Source organism: Xyrauchen texanus, chromosome 11 (assembly GCF_025860055.1).
Source record: "Xyrauchen texanus isolate HMW12.3.18 chromosome 11, RBS_HiC_50CHRs, whole genome shotgun sequence".
NCBI classification, from domain to species: Eukaryota; Metazoa; Chordata; class Actinopteri; order Cypriniformes; family Catostomidae; genus Xyrauchen; species Xyrauchen texanus.
Genome location: NC_068286.1, coordinates 7,983,001 through 8,007,456, shown reverse-complemented (window position 1 = coordinate 8,007,456; position 24,456 = coordinate 7,983,001). Strand labels below are relative to the sequence as shown.

The 24,456-nt window shown below is 38.7% G+C and overlaps 1 pseudogene; it reads left to right on the top strand.

The window, feature by feature from the left end:
• Positions 1–24,456, top strand: part of LOC127652061 (glutathione S-transferase C-terminal domain-containing protein-like) — a 66,268-nt pseudogene that overhangs the window by 607 nt on the left and 41,205 nt on the right.

Below are 24,456 nucleotides of genomic sequence, written 5' to 3'. Positions count from 1 at the left end.
CACATTTATTTGTTGTTGAATGATTGTCTATGTCTTGTGCTCCTCAGTTAAGTCAATGGACCAGAATATGTGAGCGAGACATTCCCTCTGTGGTGGAGAAACACTTACAAAACCTTGAAGAACATACGCATCAGGTGCTGTCTGTAATCCAGCACCTAGAGAAGAGGTTAAGAGAACCTGTCAAAGTCCACAATGATGTCAAGATCTGCCGACAGAAGCTACAACAGAAGAAGAAGAGTTCCTCTCAGAGTGAATCCGAACTAAATAGCCCCAGCACTGAGGATGGCTACCTACATGGATCAGGGTGTTGAGCTCAGTTGAGCTAAACGCTTGCTGAATGCAGTTCCTGCTGTGTCCACCAGAGAGTGCTCAGACATAAGGAAAGCCAAGACCCATGTGTTTGCAGAGGGGCTGTACTTCACGCTTACTGATGTAGTAATCTTGCTGCCTAGCATCCCATAAGTCTCTTGTAGGAAACCTCACTCAAACAAATCCAAATCTGTTTTTTTCCACTCATTATGTAAAATCTGGGTCATTTATTATTATTATTATTATTATTTACACCTTTTTATCAACCCATTAATACAATTTTTATCCCAACACTTATCAATATGTAATTATTTTTGATTGTAAATCTACATTTTCACTTTCACATTCAGCCACCTAATGGCCGGGGTTGATCAAAGGTGGAAATATATTGTAAAAAAGGATTGATCTATTTCTCATCCACACCTATTATATTGCTTCTGAAGACATGGATTTAACCACTGGATTACTTTTCTGTTTCCTTTATGTGCTTTTTGGAGCTTCATTTCTGGTCACCATTCACTTGCATATGGACCTACAGAGCTGAGATTTTCTCCTAAAAAACTTCATTTGTGTTCAGCAGAAGAAAGACAGTCATACACATCTGGAATGGCATGAGGGTGAGTAAATGATGAGAGAATTTTAATATGTGGGTGAACTATCCCTTTAATGTAGCCTGGATTGTGTTTTTGTATACTTTACATACTTTTGTTCATGATTTTTGAGTATGAGGGCATTTTACGCAAGCTGTCTATGTTGGCATTCTGCCTAATTTGCCTAACTTCTACCAAGTGGCAGATTAATTTGTGCGAAAATACCATATGTGAATTTGATTGGATGCACATCCTTTGAAGTCAGCAACAAGACACATATAAAGCATTTTCTCCTCCCTTTTAAAAGTTTCTAAGTCTATTTATTTTACTATACTAACTATAAAAGCTTAGTCCTCGGATTGTCTTAAGAAACTGCACCCTCCTTTTATCCTTCGGGTCAATTTTGACACATATTGAAAACCATTCAAATGCAGAAATGCTTGATAGTGTACAACACCACTAAAGACCCCCTTAAAGGGTGTGGCAGGGCGGAGGGCGGGGCCGGGTCGTGATCCTACACACCCGGTCCCGTATTAGGTTAATCAAGCCTTCGAGAGGGATAAAAGTCGACTGCAGAGGATCGTGCGGGAGAGAGAGATCATAAACAGACATGTCCGTCATATGTGTGTGTTTGTCTTTTGTTTAAGTTTTATATTAAACTATTATTTATATTGACAAGCCGGTTCTCGCCTCCTCTTTTACAGTGATCCCTTTACACTGGTGCCGGAAACCCGGGAAGGAGGAGGCGAGAATGTCATCTAAACACTCAAGTGAGGCACTGTTATAATAACGGTCATCTCAACTCTGTGAAGTATCGGCATGTTTTTTGACCATTTTTACAAATGTAATACCTTAAACATTATATTACCCACTAAGAATATATGTCGATGCGATTAAAGACACTGGAGACCAGAAATTGGAAACAGTTGAATCGTGGAACACTTCCGTATTCAGGAAAAAGGTGGATAAACAACAGAAATTGGGTGTCCCACATCAGCCGGTGTCCCAGATTAGCCGAATTCGCCCTATGAATTACTAGTCACCACAAAGTGAGACATTCTAGCATTTGGTTTTGCAGTAGAGTAGATCTTTGACAGGCTCAAGTGCTTTGTCACATTAGACACAGATGTGTTCTTGACTTTTTTACGTGCTTATTCAATGTGGTTCTCTCATTCTTGCAGTTCATATTGATGGTAGATGCTTTTTCAATTTAAATTTATCAAGAGTTGCGTGGGACTGTGAAATAGATTCATTGCGCTGTGATGTTTCACTCATTGAGAATGAAAGACTGACACTAGTATTTGCTAGACCATTACTTTTGGAACAAATAGTGGCAAGTTATTTAAAGGTTTTAATCAGACACTTCTGGTTTGGTTGGAAGTGTTAAAGTAATGCTCACTAATTATTCTCTATTTATTAGTGACACTTGCTGAGGTATTACTGCTGTCATACTTGGAATTAATGATTAAAACAAACCCCTAATTGTAGGAATTATACATTAGCAGATAACTCCTCCCACACCATATGTGCTATGGACATGAATGAATGCTCAAATTATTATAGACTTACAGTACATCTCATAGACTTACATTGAAGTTGCAGCCCAAGCCATATCTAGAGACCACAATAGACTTGGGGCAGTAAGAAACCACCTATAACATTTGTTTAGATTTTTTTTCTGTTTTGTTTTATAAATGAGTATAATTGGATTATTTTACCTATTAAGTATTATTCACATTGCATTAATCCTGCCTTTAAACGTTAAAATGATTCTAAACATAATAATATCATTTTGAGACTCTCAGCATTATTTATTGTATCTAAATTGGAGTGTATCTGTGTTTTATGGGACAGTAAATACATTTCTTCATGATGCCCCTGAACACATTTACTCATTGAACTTGAGCACAGATTATGTCCCTTCAGTGACCCTGTTGTGTGTTCGGTGTTTGGTTTTTGTGTATGTGTCTGTCCGTGTCTATCCATCCATTTCTTTTTCTTTCTTGCTTTTGTTCTCTGTCTTTGTCTATCTGACTCTCTCCCTTCATCTTTGTTCACTCTTCCATCTCTCATCTGCCGTTCTTTTTCTCTCTGGTCTGTGTGGTCAGCGGTTGCCTTAGTTTCACACTCCGTCTAGCATGTCTCCCTCCTTCTGTCCTCCTCTCCCTCTTTCCACTGTGGAGCGATGATAGGAGCATCAGAGAGCTGGAACTCTGCTCTCGCTTCAGTGGACAACACTGTGATGGGTTACTTAAGTCACTGCTGCTTGCTGTCACTGCACATTTTTAAAAATGCTTTCCTTGGGAGCGCAGCAGAATGCGAGACGGAATGCAGTTCTGTTTGCTGTAACAGTTCTTCTGAAATGTGTCCTGTTTTCACACTAAAACAGGTTTTCTAACATACTTACAGTCTAAATTATTTACTTTATTAGTAATATAATGACTGATACATTTTTAAGGTCACATTACAGTTATATTTTGGTTACACTTTATAGTTTGTTTTAATGTGTCACGTTTTACAAACTTTCAAATAATACAAAAAGTAATACATTTACTGACAGATTTATCCAATCTGAGTAAGATCAGAGTAAAGTTATATTTTGGTTATTTAAAGTTACATTTAATTGTTATTATGGTTGATAATTTTGTTTATTTTAATTTCATTTTCATTTTTGATTTAATTTAATTTAACCCTTGAGAGTTCAAGCTTTGTAAGGTAATAGGTATGTTTAGCTTGATTTAATTTGACAAATAAATTTTTTTTTAAAAATGCAGTTTTTAAAATTTAATTTAATTTAAATTTAAATATCCAATGAGATTTTGAGTAATGATGTTACTTTTCATTAAATATAATGAAAAATACATCTAATGACACATTTTTATATATGAGATCAGAGTAAAGATACATTGGGGTTATTTAAAGTTATATTTAATTAATATTCAGTTGTTTTAATTGTACATATTTTATTTGAAAACTTTCAATTTAATTAAAAACAAAATTTATAATGCACATAAAAACACAGTTTAAAATGATACATTATTTAATTTAAGTTGGCACATGCATTTATTTTACTATCTGACATGCTGCAGTTATATGGACCTTCTCAATTTAATAAATGTGTTTATAATGCTAGAATTTATCTTTTTTTATTATTGTTTAAATCAGACGCGGCGTCAGCCGATTTTGCCGGGGCTTCAGCCCCCGAATGTTTTGAGTGTAGCCCCGAATGTATTTTGAAAAGTTGACTGACAAATATGAAACCTGACAATAGCCTATGTAAATCCCCCAAATCATAAGTTGCCTTATTTCATTGTGCTTTGGCTTTGCACATACTGCATACAGCCTGTAAAAATAGACATAGGCATAATCTAGCCTATAGAATAAGTTCCTTTGCTGTCGGTAGCCTATGGGTGACTCCGTTTCTTCCTCTCTGTTGAATATGCAGCAGGTAGGGGAGGAGTTTGCACAGTTGTTGACATCAGCTAACGTTACTTAGTGGTGAATTAACAGCAATTAGCAGGAAAGACAGCAAAAATGAAGCAAATTAGACTTAGGGGATTTTTCCGAAAGAAGTCAGTGGGTAAGAATTCACATCCTTTTTTTGTCCTTAAAGTCTGAAGATCATCATCTGGCTGGCTTCCACCCACAGTAGGCTAAACCTCACTCTCCTGACCTCAAGAGGTGCACTAGCAACTGACATTACAAGTTGTAGCCTTTAGCCTCTAGCCTCCTTGTTAGCGCACCCGCCTCCCACGCCGGAGACGTTGCGGAGTCCCGTGCGGAGCATACTTTGCTTATTTATCAGGTGTTGTTTTCTCCAAGGATAACCAATCAGCATTAACATAAAATGTATGTGTGACTTGTTTTGTGATATTAGTTTGTAGTAAATATACACTTTGATTTGATTCAATGGTTTTGCAATCCCACTGATCTGCTCTTCCCAATACATTTTCTTCAATGGTATTGGTCTACAATTTGAAATATGTAGCACTTGATGAATTAGTTGTTTGACGCTGATTTGCAATAAGTTATGTGCTGTATCTGTTCTTTTGCATCACAGATGATTCAGGGAGGAGAGAGGATGAGTTAGTCGAGGATAGTACTAGAGTGGAAGATTTAGGAACTGTAGAAACAGGCCCAGCCAGAGCAAAACTCAAAGAATACCCTCTCACCAGCTTTGGACTACAGGGAAGTGGTTGCTAGTGTGAAAATAAAATTGTCTGGGCTAAGCCCCGGATGTCCTTCAATGCTGGAAATGCCTCTGGTTTAAATTTAACACATTTCATTATATATATATATATATATATATATATAGAGAGAGAGAGAGAGAGAGAGAGAGAGACCGATCAGCCACAACAATAAAAAACACCTGCCTAATATTGTGTAGGTCCCCCTCGTGCCACCAAAACAGCGGTAACTCTTATCACAGAATAGCATTCTGATATTATATTGTTCTCACCACAAATGTACAGAGTGGTTATCTGAGTTACCGTAGACTTTGTCAGTTCAAACCAGTCTGGCGATTCTCTGTTGACCTCTCTCATCAAAAAGGGATTTCCGCTCACTGGATGTTTTTTGTTTTTGGCACAATTATGAGTAAATTCTAGAGACTCTTGTGCATGAAAATCCCAGGAGATCAGCAGTTACTAAAATACTTAAACCAGCCCATCTGTTGTGGCTGATCGGTGTTTGATTACTAATTTAAAGGTTGTTTTTAATCTGTGAATTATGCTAATTAGCGTTATTATAATATCTCTGTTTAAACATTCCTGATCTTACTCCAAAAGCACGTTGCATCCTCCCTCTCCCATCTAGCCTTACTGTTGAGATGGTACCAATGAGTGCAAGAGCTCCCCAGTGTACTGAGAGCTGCAAAGGATTGTGGGTGACCCTTCACAGTCTCAGCTCAGCTGACCTTTGCCCTCTTCACCAGGAGGCCCCTCGACTCAGTGGAGCAGAGCATGAAGCCCCCAAACTGAAGCAGGAACCCTTTATCGGGGGCCCAAGGCCAACTCTGACCAAACTGCAAGTGTCTGTTCCTCTTCCCTTATGCATTACACATGCCACGCTCAGAAGCACTTGTCTTTGTCACTGCACTAAACTTGTCAGTGGCAAACTCACATAATCCTTAAACAGCGATCTGCTTTCAATGCATTCAGCGGCGTGCTCTCGTCCCTTTACGGTAGCTCTGTGTGCTGCTGCAGGCCTGAACTGCGATGACAAAAGTTTTATGCACTCCAGCGAGGCAGAACAGCAGCCGCACTGACTCACTCTTAACTGATGGGACTCCCTTCCAATTGATATTTTAAAGAGGGCTGGCATTATGGGTCTTACTCTGACAAGCACTGGAAGTTCTTTCAGTAACTGATGCTCAATGGTAAAGGTAAATGTTGAGGTTAGATTAGTAGACAACCCACTCTACCACCTGAGCCACAGCTGCCCAACAACCTGAGCCACAGCAAAATCACTTCATAAAACAAATAATTGTTTGTGTTCAATAGACTGTTAAATTCTAAGTGCACAATGTATTTGTTGTTAATTGAACTTGAGCACATTAGGCACTATGTGCTTTATAAATCTTAGTACAGTTAACTAAAAATTGAAAACTAGATGACTTAACATTAAAAAAATATGTCAAACTAACATGATATGTGTTTTTGTGTCAAGTGAACAACATTTTTATGTTGTTTTGACATTTCTGACCATTTGTGTAGACTCTACACTAAAAATGTATGTCATAGATTAGTTGGGATTTACAGTGTATGTATGTGTGTATATATATATATATATATATATATATATATATATATATATATATATATATATATATATATGTCATTAAAAGCTGACATTTTTCATTCTTGAAAAAAAAAAAATGTTGTCATTAGTATTGCAGAATAATCTTTTGTTATTTTTTCTTAAAAATAAGCAGTGAAACATTTTTAATTTAAAACATGATTAATATTCGAAAAGATTTTGCTACAAACTTTTGTGAAGTGTTTAAAAAAAAAACCATTGTCATACAATTAAATATCAATATTTTCATGAAAAGGCACGTTTTGTTCTGGACATTTGGTTTAAACCTGAGAAAACAGATTTTATAAGCTTGCACAACCTTGTTTGTCAATGACCCATAAGCATTAGGGCTCTGTATTAAATCAGTATTCTTATTTGAAAAGAATGAACAAAGAAGTACCATGTTAGTCATACTGCATATTCTTTGTATTTTTACTTGGTACTCCAAGCTGTTTTAGTGGATTGTGAATATGATAATCATCCAACACCATGATATGTAAAAGTAACAAAGTAATGTTACCATGTGATACCATCACTGTACCACGGTACAACCACCTGTTTTTGTAAGGGCTGTTAATCTAACTCTGCTACTCTTGTACTAGTTTGTACTTTTCAAGGCAATTTTGTAACTTTGTACTCTGGGACTTCTAATATTATTGTCATCATATGATGAATTGCTTGGTGTACTCCCAGACCCCCGTGTTTTCAGACTTCTGGTAGCTCAGTCTGTTTTCATTTTCTAACCATTCCAGATAATAATGCACCCATACGGTTGTTACATGGACATCATTACTTTACTCTCCTTCTTTGGAGGAACCTGCTGATCCAGTTCATATCCTCCTCTGCACTCTTCTGCAGCTTATTCAGTCTCCCATCTCTTCTATAACAGCCCTGTTGATTTACACAGCATCTAAACACACCACCAACTCCAGCAACACTGCATCACCAGAGCAAAAATCTACCGATAATGAGTAAAGAGCCTGCAGTGGCCTCACACTTGTCTGGTGTATGGCCCCCACAGGAGAGGCAAAGAGTAACAGAGCTGCTGCAGTCAAGTCTCAAGCAGGTGATAAACACACAGCTGCTCTTGAGCAGAGTTTCAGGGGTTTTTTTGCAGATATTTTTTGCTGTACATGTTTGGTGTTTGCCAAAAGACAAGAAGAAACTGCAAATAATTCTTAAAGCCCTTTCTAATTAGGCTGGTTATAAGGGTTTACCCGACCTTGATCGGACACATTATTAGTGAGCGTTTATAAAAGAAGCGTTCTTGTGTTCAATCAATGCTAGATGGAGCAAAACAGAATAGGACAGAATGCAGCGATCTAGAGACACGTTTTTAAAGGAATATTCTGGATTCAACAGTGTTGGTGGCATAATGTTGATTACCACAGGGCAAAGCGTTTATTGACTAGCCCCATTCACTTCCATTGTAAGTGAATGTAACATTTTTGTGCAAATCAACATTTTGCCACAAATGTTTCTAAGTGAGCTTAACTTAAACCCGGAACTTCCCTTTAAAAGTTGGACTATTTTGAATGTCACACTCAATCCGAAAATCAAAGTGCTCATAGCAGGATGCTCAAAAAACAATATGATATGAATTTAAAGGGGTACAATTTAAAGACATAACATAAGCGGAGGAACGGCCACCGACCGTGTGGAGCGGTCAGGGCCGCTGCTAGGGGCGGAAGAGTCCCCTACCAGCCACTGAAACGTGGCGGGGTCTGAGACCGCCGACCGCCTGGAGCGGGAGAACCTCCGCCAAGGGTGGGGGAGACCCCTTCTGTTCCCCAGTATGAGGTGGGGCGTTCAGTCCGGCAGGGGTTGGAGGACTGCCTCCGATCCGCCCGGAGAGGCGCAACTGTCGTCCGTTAGAGGGTGGAGGAGTGGCCGAGGAACAAGCTACGGCGTTTCGGACTACTGGCAAGTGAGTGTTTTTTTTGTTTCATCTCTATCTCCTCTCTCTCTCTCACTGCCGCTCCGCGTTGGCCTTTTCCCTCTCGTTTAAATTGTACAGTGGTTTTTTTGGGGGTACTACACTGTTACAGGAAGTACCCCACCATTTTTATTATTTCTGTCTCCATCCCCTTGTCCCCTCCCTCATTCAGGTAGATGGGGATGACCTGCCGGCAGACGGGGCGAAAGGCAAGCCCTCCCCCAGGGAAAGAGGGGGTGTACGTCATGCAAGGGGCTCCCCTGCCTGAGAGAATGAGGGAGGAATGTGACAGGGCGGAGGGCGGGGCCGGGTCGTGATTATACACACCCGGTCCCTTCCAATCAGTGTTTATGCTGTATTAACGGTAAATGCGTTAATCGTGTTTAAGAAAAATGAATGCATTAAACTTTTCAAATTAATCTCATGTGTTAACGCATTAATTTTGACAGCTCTATTGTATTTTGATGCATTTTGGGTGATCAGTTTTCAAATGGACTTACTTACGCAGCCAGGCACTTTTAATCTGGGCAGAATGTGGTTTGCTGTTGTCCTGCTGGAAAATGCAGGGACGTTCCTGGAAAAGACGGCATATGGATGGCAGTATATTTTGCTCCAAAATTTGTAAATATTATTCTTCCTTAATGATGCCCTCACAGATGTGCAAGTTACCTAAAAAATAATGAGTTGTTGTAGTGCTTTCAATATATAGCACAGATTAATCAAATTTACAAATCACTCCTTTATGTTTTAATTGGCATTTTCCATTCTGTCCCAACTCAGAATTTGGATGGTACATCAAGGTCACTCTATTACCACATGATTAAAAAGCATAGAAAAGTAAATGAGGAAAAAGAGTGCACAAAAAAAGGCACATCTAGGGTTACATGTGACTTGCAACGATACTAAAAGTTGTTATTACAGCTCAAAATCCTCAGTCTAAAACCTGCTAAATAACAATTTTAGGAAAACAGTGAGAATGTGAAACGCAACACTGTCAGTAAAGACCCTTCTGAGGCTCACATGCCATGGATTGAGTTTCAATGACTCTAGTGTCTATTAGAGTTTCACAATTTTCTATCTCAGTGGTCTTATACTCTTCTGGTGTACAGACAACACAGGAGAGACCAACAGAGTAACAATACTGGGTCTCTTGTCTTTCTGCCCTGGACCCTGGAGTCATGCATCTGAGTCTCCAGCAGGTGATTAACGCACAGCTGCCGTTTTGCAGAGTTCTCAGGACTGTTACAAAACTATATTCCCAGCTTTCTTGCATGTGTGTATGTGTCTTGTGCTTGCTTCCTATGGCATTCAGCTACTATAAATCAGATATTTCTCGTCACGCCAGTGGATATCAATTTGGTGTGTGTGAATAAGCTGCAGCTCAGCACACACTCTTAATGTATAGCAGTCCACAGGGATTTCCAGGCTGCGTGCTTTCAGTTTTAGATCTGCTCTGCAGCTGTTGCCTGGTGGCTCGTTGCTTTAAAGAAATTACATTTTGTCATCTAGAAATGTAGCAACCTTATGGCTAGCCAGGATTTATAATGGCAGGGCAGCAAATGGAGATGCACAGTATGCAGCTACTTTTTAATAAGTACCACTGCTATTCACATTGGTTCTACATCAGTGAGTATGTTTACATGCACTTTAGAAGTTTGATTTCAGTCAGATTAATATAAGACTGATTAGTAGATACAATAATTTGTATTTTTTATAATGTCATGCAAACGCTTTAGTCCTACTGAAATCGTACCTGTCTGATTTTTGTGACGTCCGACTAACAGATCCAGAAAATGGGATTGTAGCTCACCTTCATCCAGCATGTAAACATGTTAATCGGACCACAATTGGCCTCGGTGTTGTGCGCATAATCCGAAAGACAGAGGTGATGCGTGACGTATATTTAACACTTCCTCAGTGGATGTCCTTCACTCAGAGTCCCAAAAGAAGCCAAAGCATCAAGCAAAACTTGCTCACTGCACTGCTCTGAAAATCTGGTTTTGAACAAGTGATGTTTCTTTTTGTAATGGATCTGCATTTTTGAATGAATCATTTTCATTCACCACCATTGTTTCGGTCAGGCCCGGACTGGCCATCGGGAGCACCGGGACAATTCCCGCTGGCCTGGCGACTAAGTTGGCCTGCTGCCAGCCAGCGTTTTTTATTTTTTAAATTATTATTATTTTATATTACTACCTTTACCAGTGATCATTTTTGAATTCGTCATTCAATAAAATTATTATTAATATTAATAACAATAAAAAAAATTAAATCATGAATCTGTTAGTCTTGACTGGCAAGGCTACGATTCGACTTTTAGACTCAGTCAAACGGTTAAACAGAAAATGCAAGCAGCACCCGATGATGGAGAGAAAACGGCCAGGTGGAGCAGAGAGGGAAAGGACAAAAAAAAAGAAAGCACTCCAAGAAGAAGCAGCAAAATGTTGCAAAATTACTGACCTCAGGGCTTCAAGTGCAGGTCAGTTTCATCTGTAAATACTGTACTTTTTTCTTCGTTAACTTAGTATTGAACTGCTAGCAAATGTAAGCGGTAGCACCCGTCTAACGTTACATTCTTGGAGAAATCAAAATAAATGAGTGCACACAGAAAACTCACAGAAGAAATGTACTGAGGTAAAAATTCGAATTGTTGTATTTTTTATTTATAACATATGATTTAGTTTAACATAACACAACTAAGGGAGCTGTTTTGCTGAATATTATCACGATTGAAAATGTTACATTGAATTTATTGTTCAATAAACAAGTAGCGTAGTTAATATTTATTATTAAGTTGCTTACATTTTAGACACAAACCATATTAACTGTTTTTGTTCTATTTCACCGACTAAAACAGTTCCAAAGGAAAGCTACAGCAGCGCCGTGTTTTGTTACTGAATGATTCAGCGTTTTGAATTAATCTTTTGTATGAATGACTCACTAATTAAGATGGTCACTTGCCGCCACCTATTGGCAGTTTAGTTTAATGTTTAAATATTGCATTTTTTTTAATATTCAAAAATGTATTTAAAACATCAATCTCATAACATTATTTATTGCAGTTATAATTGCAGTGCACAGGACGTTATGTGCAGACCCATTTGATATTAGGACTGCTTTACTTCTAGGTTGGTTGTTTATGTTTTTATGTTATGGTCATACTGTGAAATAAATGTAATTTAGGGGGGAAAAAAACAAGGTTGTCCGTGTTTTTAAATTTTATTTGGGTGCATAGGATGGCCTGGATGGGTGTAGGATTTCCCGGCCTGAAATTGTGTTTCGGTCCTAAACGACTTGGCGTTATTAACGAATCAGTTTAGTCAATGAACACGTTTACATAAACACCAATTCGCTGATTACTCCCCAAAATACGCTTATTTAACAAATCAGACAGAGCAAGAAATCCTTGTTTATGTGACATTTGAAACAATCACGGTATTCTCTACTTTTGACGTCAAACCGTGAAGCGGCATGCGCTCAATGTGCGCACTAGGGATGGTAAGATTCACCGATTCGCATCGGTGCATCAGCACAAAAGTTTAAAAAAGTGTGCATCGGATACAAGTGGGCATTTGTATCGTATTTGAAACATATTTGCATAGGTAAAAACCGATTTATATATGTAAGGAATAATTGACGACGGGCCGTTGAATTATTAGAAAAATAATGCACACCCGGGGTGGTAATGCGGTCACGACGCGAAGCGGAGTGGCCGTTACACCCTCGGGTGTGCATTATTTTTCTAATAATAATGCATTATTTTCCCTGTCTATTGTAATCTATTGTGCTGTAGGTGTTTTGGGTTTAGGGTTCAAACGGAATGATATCAACATTGAACATTTTCATATATTTTTTTAATTAATTAGAAGATTAATTTCATGCAAGGATACATGCAGTAGTCCCAACAGGCATTTAAATTTTTTTTTTTTTTTAATGAAACTGTGTTTTTTTTTTTAGTTGGTAGATCTTATTGAGATGGTAATTTAAAAGTAGATAATCGTGCAAAAAAAGTGTGGGCACCCCTGACCTAGAATACAGATTAACATGAATAATTACAAATCCAATGTTTGGAAACACTTTGGGTTTTATAAGAGAGATGGAGATTTTGATAAACCCATGCCGTTTGTAAAATATGTCATGCTGCTATAAAATATACAAAGGCAGTACGACTAATTTAACAACACACTTGAAGCGCCAACACAAAAGCACATTTGTCTTCTGACACGTTATGGAACATTTCTTCATTGTTTATCCCTGAGCATCATTACATTTTGTCACCGTTAAATGTGTGAACTATTAAAAGTGTAACTGGAAACAGAACAGGAAAATAATGTCTGGTTTTATTGAATATTTGTATTTGTATTTTTTTGCACTACAAAGCATGATTATGATTTACTGTCTATCTGAACCAAAGAAATAAAAGTTTCATTGCATCGTATTGCATTGAATCGCATTGTGTTGAATCGAATTGAAATCGGATCGCACTGCATCGTAATGGGGTGAATCGTATCGCATCGGTAGTTGCTTCATATGTATCTTTAATTATCGTATCGTTGGCTATGCATCGAGATGCGGATTATATCGGCCTCAGTTATGGAGATACACACCCCTAGTGCGCACACTGTATGAGCCGGTGAGAACTTCGGTAAAGGTGTTTACATGCCATGCAAAATCTGGCAAAAATCTAGTTGACTGGTTTATTCTTGTGCCATTTATGACCTCACACTGATAAAAGAATCCCATTTATTGTGTTTACATAACCACATGCATTGTTGGCTTATTAAACATAATCGGCTTAAGAGCATGCATGTAAACACACTCAGTGACTTCCTCATAGCATAAATGTTGCTCATTTGTTGCTACCTACTGGTGTACAGATGTAATCTGCCAAAACGATCACTGATCAAAATCAAAATGAACAATGAGTCAAAATCCCCACTACTATTTGGAAAGCCATGACTACCGAGAAGAGGAATGGACTGCATATCAGCACTCTTGTGGGGATTTTCCACTGCACAGTACAACTCGACTCGACCCGACTCTGCTCGCTTTTTGGGGGTTTTCCACTGTGGATAGTACCTGGTACCTGGTACCTGGTACTTTTTTAGTACCACATTGGTTGAGGTTCCAAGCGAGCCGAGCCGATACTAAATGTGATGTCAAAACCCTGAAGATCACTGATTGGTCAGAGAGAATCGTCACTACCAGCGTCACTGGATTTGCGACACGGATCATCAAATAGCTAGTTTTAAAGTCAGCAATAGCAGTATCATTTGTTCACGCGACTTTCAAATTGTAAAAAGAAATGGCTGTGCGCAAAACCACTCCGTGGTCAATAAACAAGGTGCAGACGTTCCTCTTGTTAGCGATGAACAAAACGTCACAAAACTAAAAAGTCTTTCAGGAAATGTCTCAGATTTTGGCTGCACACAGCTACCACCAGACCTACCAACAGTGTAGGGAACAGTTAAATTTTTTTTTTAAAGTGACTACAGTGGAAGTGGTTCGACTAAATGGACGCTATCTAGACCGGTGAGCAATGGGAGGGAGAGTTCCTTGGAGTCCACGATGGAGGATAGTACGTTAACTCTTAACTCGGCTTGAAAGCTTCACTTTATTTAGTTGACCAGCTTCTGGAAGCTTGCTTCTAAAACAACCAAGCCAACTGTTACACTTGTGTAAAATCACAATGCAACAACTGCTTTATGCAGCACAATGAGCTAGTAGCTAACATCTAGCGTTTGTGTCATTGTCAATAATGTTTGTGTTGCATTTACATTTACATTTACATTTATGCATTTGGCAGACGCTTTTATCCAAAGCGACTTACAGTGCAATTATTACAGGGACAATCCCCCTGGAGCAACCTGGAGTTAAGTGCCTTGCTCAAGGACACAATGGTGGTGGCTATGGGGCTCGAACCAGTGTCTTTCTGATTACCAGATTACCAGTTATGTGCTTAGACCACTCCCTCCACCACAGCATTTAAGATGATGTCACAGCAGTAGAGGCAGTGCAACTATGACGATCAGCCTACAATCCCACCCACATTGAGGTGGCACTAAACTGCAGTGGAAAAGCAAGCTCAGAAAAGTAAAGCGAGTCGAACCGAACCGAATCGTAATGTGCAGTGGAAGAGTGCCATTGGAATGCTGCTTGTCCAGTCAGATGCAAGGACCAGACCTTTTGTGTGATTAAAGATATGCTTTCCAGCTTTAAAATTCCATTAATATGATAGTGCATATGATCTGGTTGTCATGATTCATTACATTTTCATGAGATTTTACTTGGCACTTTCTACACAGTGATTTCTTGAAATATTCTACTGTTTCCTTAATCCTTTGGAGGCAGTAGTGAGTCAACCGGAAATGATTGGAGATGGGAAGTCCAGATTGGTACCTGACAGAGGCCAGAGAATTGAACCTGCACTTCTCACGTGAGAATCCTGGCTCAGCATGTGCAGATAATGCTAGGCCATGGTTTTCTGACACAATTTTGTACTTTTTTATAGTGGGTGTGGCGACAGAACCTCCTCCCCTCCAATTGTTCAAACACCTGGAGCTTGTTGAGTGCCATCATAAATATATAAACTGCCCAGTTCATGCACAAGGTGTTCCTGTGGTCCAGCCAGGTCACCTTCTAATGGTGACCACACCTCTGGACTTGCTTTACCTTCTATACTTTACCCCAAAACAAGAACACTATGCCCCTACCTTAAAACGGATGCCTGTTCACTTCTTTACTTGGAAGTTTTTACATACTTTTGTTAAATAAAAAGTCTCTCTAAGATCCAAATCAATGTTGAGAATTACATCACTTTCCATTCACACATTTCCATTTGCATCTTGCCATGGGCTACCAATGAAGAATTATTGTAATTGCATATTTTTTGCCCACTGTTATAGTCCACTTTGCTAATTGAGTGCCAACTGAGCAAATGTAAATGGTTCTTGGCTATAATGGAGCATAAATGCATGAAAGGAATTTAAAAGTAGGACTGTCAAGCCTGAAGTGCTGTTACTTTATTTTCTGATTTAATAGGCATCTTTTCTCAGGTGTTCTCTGCAAAAGAAGTGATAAAATGCTATGTTTTCTGTTCAGGTCCTGGGGGCTTCTGACATGACTCTGTGGTAACTTGTGGTTTATGTTCTTGTGTCCCTCAGGAGAATGGGATAGATGCAGTTATCTCTTCTCATCCTTGCCCATCATGGACCCTGGACTGGGAGAGATTACCTGTGACCATCAACCCCACTGAAGTTAGGGTTGGATTTTTCTCAAACACAAACATGTGGAGCACAACTGTAACTCGACTGTAACAACTCAACTGTGATGCTGTATCATTTTGAATTTGGAACACTTGTTGATAAGGATATAATTTCTTGTTTAAACAGATGTTTTACTGCATGGCAGTATTGCAAAGTATGCTCTGTTCTGATTCTGTTTTTTAACTGAAGCTAGCTGCTTCACACATTGACTTGACTGAGCTTGATATTATTTAAACAACTGATGCAGCGAAAGATTAATGCCTATGATTGAAGTGCATCATCTTAAATGTGGAATAAGAAATTCAAAATCAGATACAGACCGTTTTATATACTATATATTCTATTGCAATATGAGCAGGAATGCGTAAAATGTTAAGTATTCATCTCTGTCTCGCTGCTTGTGCTCTCGGCTGCAGTGCTTTGGGATTTTAACTACCTCAAATAGCAGGCAGGTTTTCTTCACCAGGAAGGAGCAAGATGGCAATCACAGCACACAGACAGATGAGTGCGCTCTATGGAGAGTGATAGAGAGAGTGAGAGAAATCCCATTTGCTTAAACAATCCTCATTGTCGTCAATTTTACGAAAGACCATATGCAATTCCAGTTTGAAAGAAACTACAAAATCAAATGCAAGGGATTTTTTTCTCAATTTCATGCTTTTTAAAATCCACATGTAATCAAAACAGTTTCGAAAAAGCAAACATCTGGGTAACAGTGAGGCACTTACAATGGAAGGCCAATCAATAAATGTAACAATACTCACTGTATCAAATAGCCACAAGATGCAAATGAGTGTAAACATGATTTTAGTGTAATAAAATGGCTTGCTAACCTTTTCTGTGTAAAGTTATAGCCATTTTACAACTTCGTTGCCATGACGACATAATGTAAACCATAAACGGCTTTAAAAGTTACTAGTTAAACAACTTTACAGCTCAAATAATGCATGAGTTTTAACAGAAGAATTAATGTAAGTGCTTTTATAAAATTATAAGCTTAATTTTTCTGATTTTAAACCCTACAAAAATGTGACTCATTTACTTCCATTGTAAGTGCCTCACTGTAACCCAGATTTGTGCTTTTTTTTTTAAGAAAAGGAGGGACGAGTCAAATGTTTTTTGTGGTATTCAACATTATGCCACAAATTCTGTCGATTGAGCTTAACTTGTATTGAACCTGGAATATTCCTTTAAGCTCAATTGACAGAATATGTGGCATATTTCCGACCCATCCCTTGTTTAATAAAAAAAAAAGAAAAAGAATCGTGGTTAAGAAAGGCACTTACAATGGAAGTGGGCCTGTAAATAAACATTCATATACACACACTGTTTAAAAAATATTGCCACAAGATATGATAAAATTGCTTACTATTTCAGTGTAAAGTTATCCAATATTACAACTTTGATGCCATGATGACGCAACACCGGTAAACCCTATAAGCAATTTTAGATTAGAACTAAGATTGTGTAAAACAGAGACTTTGTTTTAATTACGTAAGTAAATTATGGCAGAATTTTCATTTTTGGCCAAACTTTCCCTTTAATGGAAAATACTAACAAGAAAACAACTTTAATATGTATGTAGGGTACAGCACCCTCTCATCTTTTTACATAATAGTTGATCCATATGGCATATTCAATGCATAATCCAAGAGTAGCAGCATTTTACAGCAAAGGCCAAGGTCAAAGGAGATTCACACGATTCCATTCTCTCACAAATAACCACTGATTCATCTTCTATTTGCATTCTGAGATTGTTTGTTATTTTGAGGCTTTTTGGGGATGTTTTCCAGTTGAGTGCAATCTCAAATGGACTGCATGAACATATTGCTCTGTTCACATCAAACTCATCAAACTCCATTTCAAAGATGAACTCTCGAATGAGTAGAAATGATTGTCTGCGACGTGCTGTGAAGGCACAAGAACAAATTCCTAGAACACTTTAGCCTGGTCTATGAGTCATCTTGATTTTCGACATTGATTTTATACAATGTTTTAACCCTCATGTTCTGTTCAGGATCTGAAAGACCCTATGGCTTTTTTTCAGAGCTTACAAAATGTACTTAAAGGGATACTTCACCCAAAAATGAAAAGTTCTCACCCTTATGTTTAAACATGTATGACTTACTTTCTGCCATGGAACACAAAAGAAGATGTTAGGCCGTTTTTTAGTCAATGCGAGTCCCAATGATGACAGAATTTTTATTTCTGAGTAAACTATCTCTTTGATTTTTTGAAAATTACTATTATTATTTTTACACGTCCTGTAGCGTAAATCTCAACACAACATGAAGCTTCAGAGAAACTGAACCAGTTCTGAGAAAAACTCACATTTGTTTTTGAGTATTGCATACTGAACACAGGCACTTATGTGAATTACCACACAATAGAGAACGTTGCTTTTATTTGGTACCAACTTGTGCTTTTACTATAGCAGCTGTATTTGTCAGCACGCACACACCCACACACACCTCCCTCTAATGTGTTTTCAAGTGCTGAATCCATGAGCGTTAACAGAGACTGTGTAAGAACAGGGAGGCTTGTGTATGTCCCGCTGTTTGTTATGAATCCTCTATCGCGCCAGTGCTCCACTAATCGCTCCTGTCATCTTTCAATTGTCATATAACCCAGGGAGTGAAGACAAGCTTCATTGTTTAGGGACTGTCATAGTCAGCAACCGTTGGAGAAAGTGTATTAGCTGCAGTCCGCCTATGCTGCCCTAAACTCTGACTCTTGAGATGTTGTATCCTAACTTTAAAATCAGACTACTCACACAGACATTTTGAGGTGTATAAGACCCATGTCAGCATTTCCTGCCTTCCCACACAAAGAACAACATGGTCTCCTGATGTGCAATTGCGAGCCAGAAAAACTCCTGACCAGAGATGGAAACTCAAGTCTGAGGCTGGGACTGTTGCACTTTTAAGTTGCACTCAAAATGCTAAAAGACTTGACTTGGACTCCAAATTAGAGACTTGTGAACAACACACTTTAAGGATATATATATATATATATATATATATATATATATATATATATATATATTTGTTTTTATGTTGTCACTGAGCATGTTTACATGCACAGCGATATACTGATGATTATCAAAAATTGCCTTATTCAAGATAACCAGCAAGAGCCTGATTTTAAGTGAGAATTGAAATCATCAGAAATCATCGACACGCACTCGATGGACACCTTTGACCTTTACGCCACATCTCACTGGTTTTTCAGTGTCGGTTAAAAAGAGCTTTAACTTTTAAATGCATTTTGAGGCACCTGCTATCTGTTCTGTTTGTTGCGCTGTCTCTAGCTTTTTTAGCCCAGCATGCATTTGGTCTGAAAAGCCCCTGAGACTTGATTTACACTTGGGCTTAAAAGACTTGACTTGGGATGTGTCAAGATCTGTAAACATGTTGGGCCAGTCCACATTTGTGGACTAAACATGGTCCTTACATTGAGTTCCCATCAGAGACATCAATGACTTTGAGTTGATTTATGTACATTTCCTGTCAATAATATCTCCAGTATGTCTGTGGCAGGGCGGAGGGCGGGCCGGGTCGTGATCCTACACACCCGGTCCCGTATTAGGCTAATTAAGCCTCCATGAGGGATAAAGGTCAACTGCAGAGGATCGTGCGGGAGAGAGAGATCGTTAACGGACATGTCCGTCATGTGTGTGTTTATGTTGTCTTTTAAGTTTATCATTAAACCATTATTTATATCGTCAAGCCAGTTCTCGCCTCCTCCTTTCCATTGAATCCCTTTACACTGTCCAATTCCTGTCCAATATTTTTTTACCCAGACTTAGTTGATTCAAGGTATGTTGGTTTCCATAACAAATGCTTGTTTGTGGGCTGCTTGTGGAGGAAACTGAGCATTCTATAGAGGTGCTGTCGGATAGGTAAGATTAAAGAATCCTATTCCTCTTGGGAAATTGGCTCTGGGATTGAATATTTAGTAATTCGACATGCTCCATTCCTTTAAAGGCACGGATTTGAATTTTACAATTATTGTCTGATTTCAGGAGCCAGTTGAGCAAAATATTTGGACGTTAGAGAGTCTACCACCCACATTTTCCAAGCCTCTTCCTACAGAGTGCTAATAAATAGTGTTTTAAATTGAGGACAGTCTGTGGGAGGATTGCTTTGCAAGGGTGTCTATTATGCAGTTTGTTGAGAGCAAGAGAGAGACCTAGTCACTGTCACCACTACAGAGCAGAAAGAAGCCCCAGGGACCACCTAGGAAGCATGGTTTGCGGTAGTGCCTTGAATGTGAATTAATTTCCCGTCAACACCGACCCTGTTGAGAATTAAGAGACTCCAGTGTGTTTATGTGGGAAGGGGGCGATTACATGGGAGGTGCATTCCGGATGCGTCTGCCTGTTTTGGCAGCTACCTGTCTGAAATGCTTCATCTAGACGGTTTATGGCCACAGAGGGCCATAGAAGAGTGGAGGTCACCAGAATCAGCAGGGAAATGAATGCCTCCATAACCTTCAAAGAGGCAGTCAAATGATTGAATGGTTTCTTGAAATGACTCCTCAAACACTCTTGCTGCTGGCTTAGTATGAAGTAGCCAGACTTGGTCTATAGGCATTTCAGCTTATTCTCGCCAAGAACTGCCCATTTAAAGTTGGCGTAACACTTACAGTATATTTTGTGGAGATTTTACACTCTTCAGTCGGTAGACACACTTTCCGATTCAGAATGGTAGAGGGGTGACTGATATACCAACTCCCTCAGACTCTCTGATTGCCTTCACATGAAGCTCATGAACAAACAATTGTAGAGTGATTTAGGATGTGATTAATGAAGTAACTTTACCTTGTGAATGAGTGTGATTGTGTGTTTATCTCCTTGAGGCTTGCTGTAGAACATGCATGTCCATATTTGTAGAACACGTATGTCCATATGCAGCTTTCAGTGAGTAAAGGATTTATCTTCAATAAAAATTAAAAAAACAATTAAAAAAATGTAAAAGATTCTGCCTCCCCTTTCTGTTTCCATTATTCATTTTAGTGGAGGAGAACCCCAGGAAGTGACAGAATCACTATGGATGACAATCAGTTTTATGTGATGATATGCAGATATGTTTGATTGAAACGTTTGGATCAGCTTGACGTCTTGTCAGTTCTTCAGTAAAATAAAATAATTTGTCACTTGACGAGAACTCAAGAGCCCTGCCCAGCTTTGATCTGCTCTTCAATTCTCAGATCCATTAACTCAACAGGGAATCCAGACGGTCAAGGGATTCATGACCTCGCATTGACAGATGTAATCTGAGCTCCGTCTCTCACCTACTGGCCAGCAATTATTTAAATAGTTACGCCTGAAAATCGCAATCCATCTGGAATATAAAATAATACAGTGTTGTTGAAAATTAATTGTGCTATTTTCATTAGGAATTCATTTCATATGACAACTTTTTGATGATAAAATTGAAATAAACTTTAAATATGGAACTCAGACAAAATAAAATGGAAATCACAGAATTTAGGAAAAAGTACAATGGAATTTTGAAAAACAAAATGGATTTCAAAGGGCCCTATGAAACCAATGATACCATAGAAATAGTCTGGCATGCAAAAACTGATGAGTTGTTAAAATAATGGTCCAGCAATATCTGTAAAGTTTGTAAAGAAAACTCATAAACCTTGCATACTTTGGCAAAAGAATCTACTTCTTCAGCAGAAGCTGTTATTTTAGAGACCTTATGTCTTGCAATAATGCTTTTGTTTTCTGGCTAACTCATATGTGCACCCTGACTGTTTGAAACTATGCAGAAGCCAGCCAGTCTGATTTGAGAAGGTGATATCAGCCAGCTCTGCCATTATTGTGTGACATATTCATCAGTTGGTCTGTTGTCGTGCCATCTAAAGCTGAGGACAAATGCTGTTTTACTCTTTGTTGTTCAGTAACCCATAATTAAATTTAACATGGGGAAATCAAGGAACCATTGTCTTCTAAATGTTGCTTCCGCTTCTTAAAGCCTCACTCATTGCCAGAAATCAAACCCAAGATAAGAATGTAAAGCCTGCGTAAATCTAGATGTGGATGCACCAGAGAAGGGAAGACGAAGGTTCCATTTGATTTTCGAACATGTGCCAGGCAGAAATGGCACTTACCCTTTCCGGAGCCGACATTTCATTCTGTTTGATTAATTGAACCCATTCCTTCAGTTAGATCGTTTCAGTTAATCAATACTAATTAAATGTTGCTGTCAAAGCTGGCTTGCAGTTGTTCGTCCCCATTGGAGATTCATCAGCACTTTTTATACTCAGTAGCGGTTCCAATATAGTCTACACTCCAGAGAGCCTTTCATGAATTTTGCTAATTGCTAAAATGTTTGAGTTATGAATTAAAGGTGCCTTACATCAGTGTTTTTTTTTATTTGCAAAATGGCACCTAATAAATAATTCATTCTTGTTATTTTCTCATCTAAATTTTACGTTGCTCATTATAATAAAAACTTTTTATGTGATGAACTTTGTCATAAAAGTGGCACTTTTCCACTCTAAGACAAAAATGTATTCTTATGCAGTGTTTGGTGACAAAGTACGCTGGTGTTTAATTATATTTATGCTGGTGTTATAAATTACAGTCTGGTAAATATGTGAAATAAATATTTCTTTCACTCTGTTCTCAGCCTTTAGAATGCCCTTGTTAATTGTCATGCTTTGTTATTCTGTTGTTATTGTGAATAAAACAGTGTATCAGGCAGAACATGTTGGTAAATTACAAATGTGAGCTGCATTCTTTCCTCTCTTCAATTTCTTTATTTTGCCTTTTCTGTCTGTAGTTAAAGAAAAAGTTCACCCAAAAATCCCCCTCATGTCGTTCCAAACCTGTATGGCTTTCTTTTTGCTGAAAACCAAAAAGCAGAAATTCTGGAGAAAGATTTTATTTTTTTCACACATTTCAATGGCAAAAGTGACTGTAGATGTCAAGCCTAAAAAAGGATGCAAAACCACTGTTGAAGTATACATTTGCTTAAAAGTTCTCATGGTTTACATGCAAAGTTTAAGTGCATGACAGTGTACAAGCATCTCTCATAAATGCACTAGATCTTGTGCAATTGTCAAGATTTTGAATGAATAATGTCATAAAGAGTCTGTTCTTCGGTTGAATGGCTTCAGAAGACTTGGAATATAAGTAATGAGTTGTGTGGACTTTATTGATACTTTTACAGTGCTTTTGTGTCATTTTTGCTTTTTGTCCTTTTGTGTTTTGCAAAGAAAAAGCTTGGAATGACATTAGAATGAGTTAATAATGCCAATGACAGAATTAAAATCTTTGGATGAACTATACCTTGAAGTGTCAACCTTCTGACACTGACCTTTGCCTATAACTCCTTTCTAGATGTCAAAGTCTTCTTGCCTAAATATCCATCAGGGCATACTTGGATACCTGCTCTAAAATGACTGCCTTTGAGCTTTTGTCCCAAATGAATAGGCCATTCTTTATGTTGAAGACGCAATTAGACAGCGTTTTCATCAGGGTTCTGTGGAATGTGTTTACAAGAACCACAGAAGTCACACATTCAAAATCCCTCTTGCTTTTTCTCACCTCTTTTTTTTCACACAAGACTCAAGCTCTCAACAGCAAAGCACCTAATTATCATCTGTTCCAAATAAGAGGCTTTGAAGAGTCTCACCATGACAATGAGGACCCATTTGGCTCATTGATTTGTGTTGGGGATGGGGTTATTTGGTGTCACCAATTTGGGAGCCATTTTGTTGCCTTGGAAATCTAAGCATCCTTTGGTTGCTGTATACAGGTAGTTTTATTTTTTGGCAAAATTTGTATCCTGTTTTCAGACTCTGCTAGCATTTCTTGAGTGGTACGATGGAGGCCTCATTACATTTAAAAGAAAAGCCAGTACCAATCTTAGAATTGGTAAACTATAAAAGAAAGGCATACAATCCCTGTGGTGACTGCAATACCGTTAGGGTCTTTTTAGAGTCAGATCTAATGTAAATTATGTTACTGGGGTAAAAAGTTTTAGCAAAATGGTATTAGGTTGCTCATTTCATGTATTATGCCAGATTCAGTGTGAAATGTCCACTGACTGGCGCTAAAATCGAGTTAAATTTTCTCGAAAACAGATTCGGTTCTGTCAAATTTTTTCTTTAAAAAAGCAGAAATTTGGGTTACAGTGAGGCACAACACACGGGACGATACTGTTTCCCAGCCCGCAGCTCTACAGATGTCTTCTAGAGAGGCGCCGTGTGACAACGCCCAAGAAGCTGAAACACCCCTGGTAGAGTGGGCTCGCAGACCAGCAGGGGGTGGCACATGCTGGGCATGGTATGCCATGGTGATGGCGTCGACTACCCAGTGAGCGATCCTCTGTTTGGAGACAGCGCTTCCTTTCCGCTGTCCACCGAAGCAGACAAAGAGCTGCTCGGAGCTTCTAAAGCTCTGCGTGCGATCCAAGTAGATGCAAAGAGCATGCACCGGACACAGCAACGCTAAGGCTGGGTCTGCCTCCTCCTGGGGCAGCGCTTGCAGGTTCACTGCCTGATCCCTGAGAGAGATCGTGGGAACCTTGGGCACATAGCC